Source organism: Dipodomys merriami, unplaced genomic scaffold, assembly GCF_024711535.1.
Source record: "Dipodomys merriami isolate MVZ:Mamm:240054 unplaced genomic scaffold, mDipMer1.0.p SCAF_310, whole genome shotgun sequence".
Lineage (NCBI taxonomy): Eukaryota > Metazoa > Chordata > Mammalia > Rodentia > Heteromyidae > Dipodomys > Dipodomys merriami.
In genome coordinates this window covers 613474-619741 of record NW_027204605.1, presented here as the reverse complement: position 1 = coordinate 619741, position 6268 = coordinate 613474, and positions in this window count along the sequence as shown.

Genomic DNA, 6268 nt, shown 5'->3' with positions numbered 1-6268 from the left:
GACTTTACAATGTATATAAATAGTACTTTTTCCAGGGTTAGGGTTTGAAATCACTCCTAGAGAACAGGCCTGACTTTCTAATCTTCAAATACAGAGAGCTTCCCCTTCTTCCACGGTGCTCCAGATTTACCCAGAACCTGAGTTCAAATCCACATTCTGGCAGAATAAACGGAGCTAATTTCTTTTATTTATTCATTTATTTATTTTGCTCAGCAGGGGACTTGAACACAGGTCGTGGCAACTCTGCCTCAGCTTCGATCACCCTATGCTGAGGTTCAGCCAATGGACCCACAGCTGATCCTGGGATCATAGAAGACCAGGCCTTTTGTGTAAAAAATGCAGTGAGATGGCCTTTTTATGTTTTCTTCCTTTGCACGGTGAACCCCGGGTCTGAATGACACTGTAGCATAGGTACATCACCTTGCATTGCTGAAAGTTGGCAGATTATTGGGGAAGCCATAGACCCATGTGGCAATGTAGGCCCTGATTTCTAATCCCCCTCCTGACACCAACCAATGGCAGGAGATACTAAGAGACTCGTTCCCATCCATAGGAATAGCAATGGAATATTATCAATGTTACGGTTGAATGAGTTGATCATGAATGATGCTCCTACAAAACTGGACAGCTTGATTTCAGGATTCTGATTTTATTTAATATTTATGAAGCATTAAAAGAATACTATTACAGGAATGCAATAATTTCAGGAAACTGATTGATTTACTTAATAGTTTGTTAAGGATGATAACAATAACATTAATTACATGGAGGCATAATAAATTGGTAGGAATGTAGCCTATATAACTGAATAATGCATAGACATCTCTAGCACTCTATCAAGATATATATTTGTTAGCTTACTACCATCTGCATATCAATCTGTTCTTATTTTGTCAACCCCTTGGGCTCGATCTCAGATCCTGGGAACTGCCTGTCAGCTCGATTTGCCTTAGGATGGCATGCTGACACTCACCCATTCATGAATTGGGCCTTGTAGGCTGTGAGTTCAGATGCCAGCAGTCCCAAACAATGAATTGTGGAGAAAGAAGCTGATGGTGACATATGTATTCCTTTTCTGTGTAAGTCTTGGGTGTCAGGTATGAAGTAGAATATATATGCAGACCTATATCCTATTTAATCTATTTAATCACTATTCTATATGTCATAATATTCAATAAAATAAACAGTCAATACATGAATAAGACTAAAAATACAGTGAATAACTACACTGAACGCAATATGGAGTCAACATATGTATGTAAATATAAATAATATATATACAATGTACACGAATAGAATGTTTTCTAATGGTGGGGATTGATTTCAGGCCTAAGGAACAGATTTGAATTTCTTGACTTCAAGGAGGCAAACTTCCCCTTCCCACACAGTGCAACATAATTACCCAGACAATGAGTTCCAATCGCAGTCCTGGCAGAAAAAATGGCACCTTTCTACTATGTGACATCCAGTTCTTACGTATCTCATTATGCCTCCATTTAATGAATGTGATTGTTTAAATGCTTAATAATGTATTAACAAAAATCGATCAGTGTCCTATATATAATTGTGTATAATTTTATCCTAGAATCATTCAAGAACTACCCATTCAATCATGACATTCGTCACATTCCATTGGTAATCATATGAAAAGGAATGAGTTTCTTAGGATCTCGATCAGGATTCAAACTGTGGACCCCAGCTCCGACCATTTAATCCCAAGGAAAGGAAACTCAGTGGTCTGTCCTAGAACATCAGCAAGAAAAATGATTAGGCAGGCACCAGTGGCTCTCAGCAGTCCTCCTTGATACTGACAAGGTTGTGATAGGAGGATCATGATCAAAGCCAACCTAGGAAGGAAAGTCCTTGAGACACCTGTCCAACTTGTGCTAACAAAGCCAGAAGTAGAGCCTTGTGGCTCCAGTGGTAGAGGGCTAGCCTTGAGCAAAAGCAGCTCATGGACTGTGCCAAGATCCAGAGTTCAATTTCAGGGACTGACAACAAACTAACATACACAACAATGGGTGCAGCCATCCAGCTAAAGCAGGTCACCCTATTGTCCCAAACTGGATTGGACTGAGTTTCCTGGGAAAGGGGTTGATGCCATTTTGACTCCGCCCATTCTGCCTGCATCACAGGATTCTGGCCACACCCCCATTCTTTCATGGTTCTTTCTGACCAATGGGATAAAAGAATGGCAGTCGCACCTACAGTCCATGCTGCCAGGAAGCACCAGGATTCCCTGTTTGTTGACACCACTACCAGCAGTTGAGGAAGATAGATGTGGCTGAGTGGTGAGCAAGAGAATCGAGGCCTAGGAGGAGAAGCTTTGCTCAGTCCCACCAAGTGCCTACCTGGGCCCAGGTTCCCTGCCCCCCTTCACTGTGGAACAGAGTTTAAAACTTGGTGCAACTGACTCACACCCACAACGACTCTTGAGGTCCTCAGGGAATGGTGCAATGGTGCACCTCTGGCCGGCTTGAGTCCCTGACCTTGTCCTGGCCCTCCTGTCCTCAACTCCAGGCCTGAGTGTCCGCCATGCCTCCACCATCACTGATCACCCCACCTGGAGCAGCCGCCAACAGCTTCTTCCAACAGCACACGAGTGGCTGCCACAAAGGCCCGCACCCCGGGACCAGATTTCTCCCTCCGCACCAGGACCAGTGACTCCCTTGTGCCCCACGGTCCGGCAGGGGCTCTGCCACAAGTGCGTCCCAGGGATAGGGGTAGGTGTTGACCCGTGGATTCCATCCCCATCCCTAGCAGCCAGTGTCCCAGGAAACGGGGAGATAAAGGGTTGAGTCAGGAGTGGGCGCCACAATGCCCCTGTCCTGAAGCAGTGGGAGCCACACAGCAGCACATCTGCACCCTTCCTCTCCCTGGTGGGAACGTGGTGGCTTTAGTCAGAGATGGGAAGCAGCTTGTCCACACCTGCCTTCTGGGGTCATTTCCTTTTTTCTGGGGGTAGGGTATGTTGGATGCAGAAGATAGGCCCCCTTGCTCTGTGAGCCCTTGTCTTCTGTGCTCAGTCACCCTTTCACCTGAAGAGGGTCCCAGAAAAGGTGCTGGGGGTCAGAGCAGAAGGTGAGTATCTGGGAAAACACCTCCCGCCCCCACATACATATGACCTGTCCCCCTCCCCCCCAGCTGTCAACAGTTCTCACAGGGTGATCAAATTTCCCAGCTCTGCCAGCTTCTGCTGGTGCTCCCGGTCCATCTGGTCTCCAAAAAACTCTGGAGAGGCACTGATCTGGGTGTTTGTGTGTGTGTGTGTGTGTGTGTGTGTGTGTGTGTGTGTGTAGAAGTGGAATGTAACAAGGCGTTGGATGCTTTGGTACCGGCTATCATTAGGGAGTGCATGGGCTTCACAGCTGAGGTCTGGGGACCTGGAAGGATGAGACAATTGAAGGGGACTCAGCACTGTTAAAATACAAGAACAAGGGATCTTTGTGACCAGGAGCTGTGTACTCCTTTGGGCCTGATTGGTGGCAGTGGGAGCTTGGGAGGATCTGGGAGTGCAGCCTGCAGGGGGTGGCTTCCCAGGGGCAGAGAGTATGGCCAGCACTTAGTAAGAATGTGAGCCCTGCTAGTATGGAGTGCAACAGCATAGGTCAGACTCTGGGTCTTCACATCATGACCTCTGATGAGCGAGGTGAACACTAGTTTAACTCTTGAGCTGTAATCTTCAGATATCAGCCTCCTGAGTAATAGGATTATAAGCATGAGCCTCTGGCACTGGGCCTCTGGTTCTTTTTGGTATATTAGGGTTTGACCTCAAGGCCTTTGGCTTGCCAGTCAGGTCTTCTACTATGTGAGCCAAGATTTTCTGTCTTGGGCATTTCTGAGATGGAAACTTAATATATGGTCAGGCTGGGCTGGATCACAGTCTTCCTATCTGTGACAGGCATGCACCACCAGGGCTGTAGTTGGGTTGGTAGACCTGCATCGCCATGCTCAGTCATTGGTTAAGATGGATTGTACCAAACTCAGTGCATGGCAGCTGATTAATGACCACAAGTGAAGCTCTGGGTTGGACCTCAACCCTTAGCCCTCAAACTCCTCATAGGACTGTTGTGAGGAAACAAGGGTTTAATACATAAGAATCTCTGGAGCAGGGCCAGGCACAGAGGGAGCTGCAATCAGATATGGTTCTCAGCAATTCCATTAGCATATGACAGGCAGATACTCAGAAAGGGCTCAGAAGGTGTGTGTTATTAATGGTGTGCCAGGTATGGGATTATGAAACAAAACATGGCTCTCATTCATTATTATCCTATCCCCATGAGGAAGGGGATTCTTCACTTTGTTTAGTTTTGCAGCTGGGGAAACTGAGGCATGGAGATGCTGGGTGACATACTCATAACTCCCAGCTGACAGGAAGCTCGGCCTGACTTATCTGCCATGCTCCCTAGGACAATGGGTCCTATTCAGTCCACATCTTGTGGTGGAAAGTCCACTGCTTGTCAGTTGTGGGGCTTGAACCCTGGGCCTGGGCAGTGGCCCCAGCTCCTCAGCTCAAGGCTAGCACTCTACCACTTGAGTCACAGTGCCACTTCCAGTTTTCTGGTGGTTCTTTGGTGATAAGAGTCTCACAGACAGTCCTGCCTGGGTTGGCTATGAACCATGATCCTCATATCTCAGCCTCCTGTGTAGTTTGGATTATTAACCTGAGCCAGTTCTGACCTTCCCTCTCTCTGTCTCTCTCTCTCTCTGTCTCTCTCTGTCTCTCTCCCTCCCTCTCCCTCTCCCTCTCCCTCTCCCTCTCCCTCTCCCTCTCCCTCTCCCTCTCCCTCTCCCTCTCCCTCTCCCTCTCCCTCTCCCTCTCCCTCTCTCTCTCTCTCTCTCTCTCTCTCTCTCTCTCTCTCTCTCTCTCTCTCTCTCTCTCTCTCTCTCTCTCTCTCTCTCTCTCTCTCTCTCACACACACACACACACAACACACACACAGGAATTCATTGAATGGGTGCTAGAGGAGGTGGTCCAGCATCCCCATGTGGCTGGAACCATGGTGGCCCTCTCATTCTGGAGGTGAGCTGTGGGTCAAGAGCTGTCTCGCTCAGTCTGTTGTACCAGCTCTATGAGGTAAGCCCTTCTATGGCTGGCTAGACCGTGATGGTTACACATTGTCCATCTAGCCTTACTGGACTTAGTATTGTGTTCTCTGTCCTTTACTAGCTAAAGTTTCTGGCCAAAATTATGATACATAGTTAGGAATGAAAATGTAATGCCATCTTAAGAACGTCATTTAGGGCTCTGGCAATGTGGCTTCATGGTACGGCGATTGCCTAGCATGTATGAAAACCTGGGTTCAATTCCTTAGTACACATAAACAGAAAAAGAAACACTGGAAGTGGTGTTGTGCCTCAAGTGGTCGAGTGTTAGCCTTGAGCAAAAAAAAAAAGCTGAGGAATAATTCCCTAGCCTTGATTTTAAGCCCCAGGCCTGGCAAAAGAACAACAACAACAAGAAGAACAACAAACATTCAGTTAGTGAATGCAAAATAAAGAACCCATACTTGGAATATATTATTACTCCTTCCATACTGATACCTAACAATAGTCCCTAATTCATGACTTTACCTATATTAGGATACTGTTTTGAAAAAAGTTTTGTTCATTAGGTCACGGCAATTAATGCCAGGAATGTGCTTAGATGTCAGGTGAAGATTAATTCTGGAAATTCAAAGTATCCAGGCTTTTGAATGGTCACTGCTAATCAGAATGAGAAGGGTAGTCTAAGTGAGATTTGGAAAACTTTTTTGCCAGTCATGGCACCAAAAAGGCAGAGGCTAACTAACAGTTGTGACAGAACAGAAGAAATAATTCCAGATGGAAAGAATAAATGATAGTAACTAAGGTATAGCAGAAACTGTTCTAGGGAACCATTTTTAGATAATGAAAAACTAGTTATCAACTAGGCTTATTCCTCATTGCCTTTAGCATTCTAAATCTCTTAGGCTAGTTCTTAATCTCTGTGTGATAAATGTATCTCTTTCTATGCTCTTTCATACCTGATTTCCTTTGCTTTCTAATCATCTGTCTTTCTCTATTTTTATGAACAATTCCTGATGCTAAATACACCTACACAGATGGAAGGGGATGCTAATACAAGGGTCCCATAACTCATGAGTCATTAATGTAACAACATGGAAAAGGAGGACATATTTATTGCTACGTCAATTTTTCTGAAAAGCTGCAATGTCCCATCATTTGATTTAGATTTCCATTCTTTGTCTACTTAGTGTCATTAACTGAACTAAATGCGAATATGAGC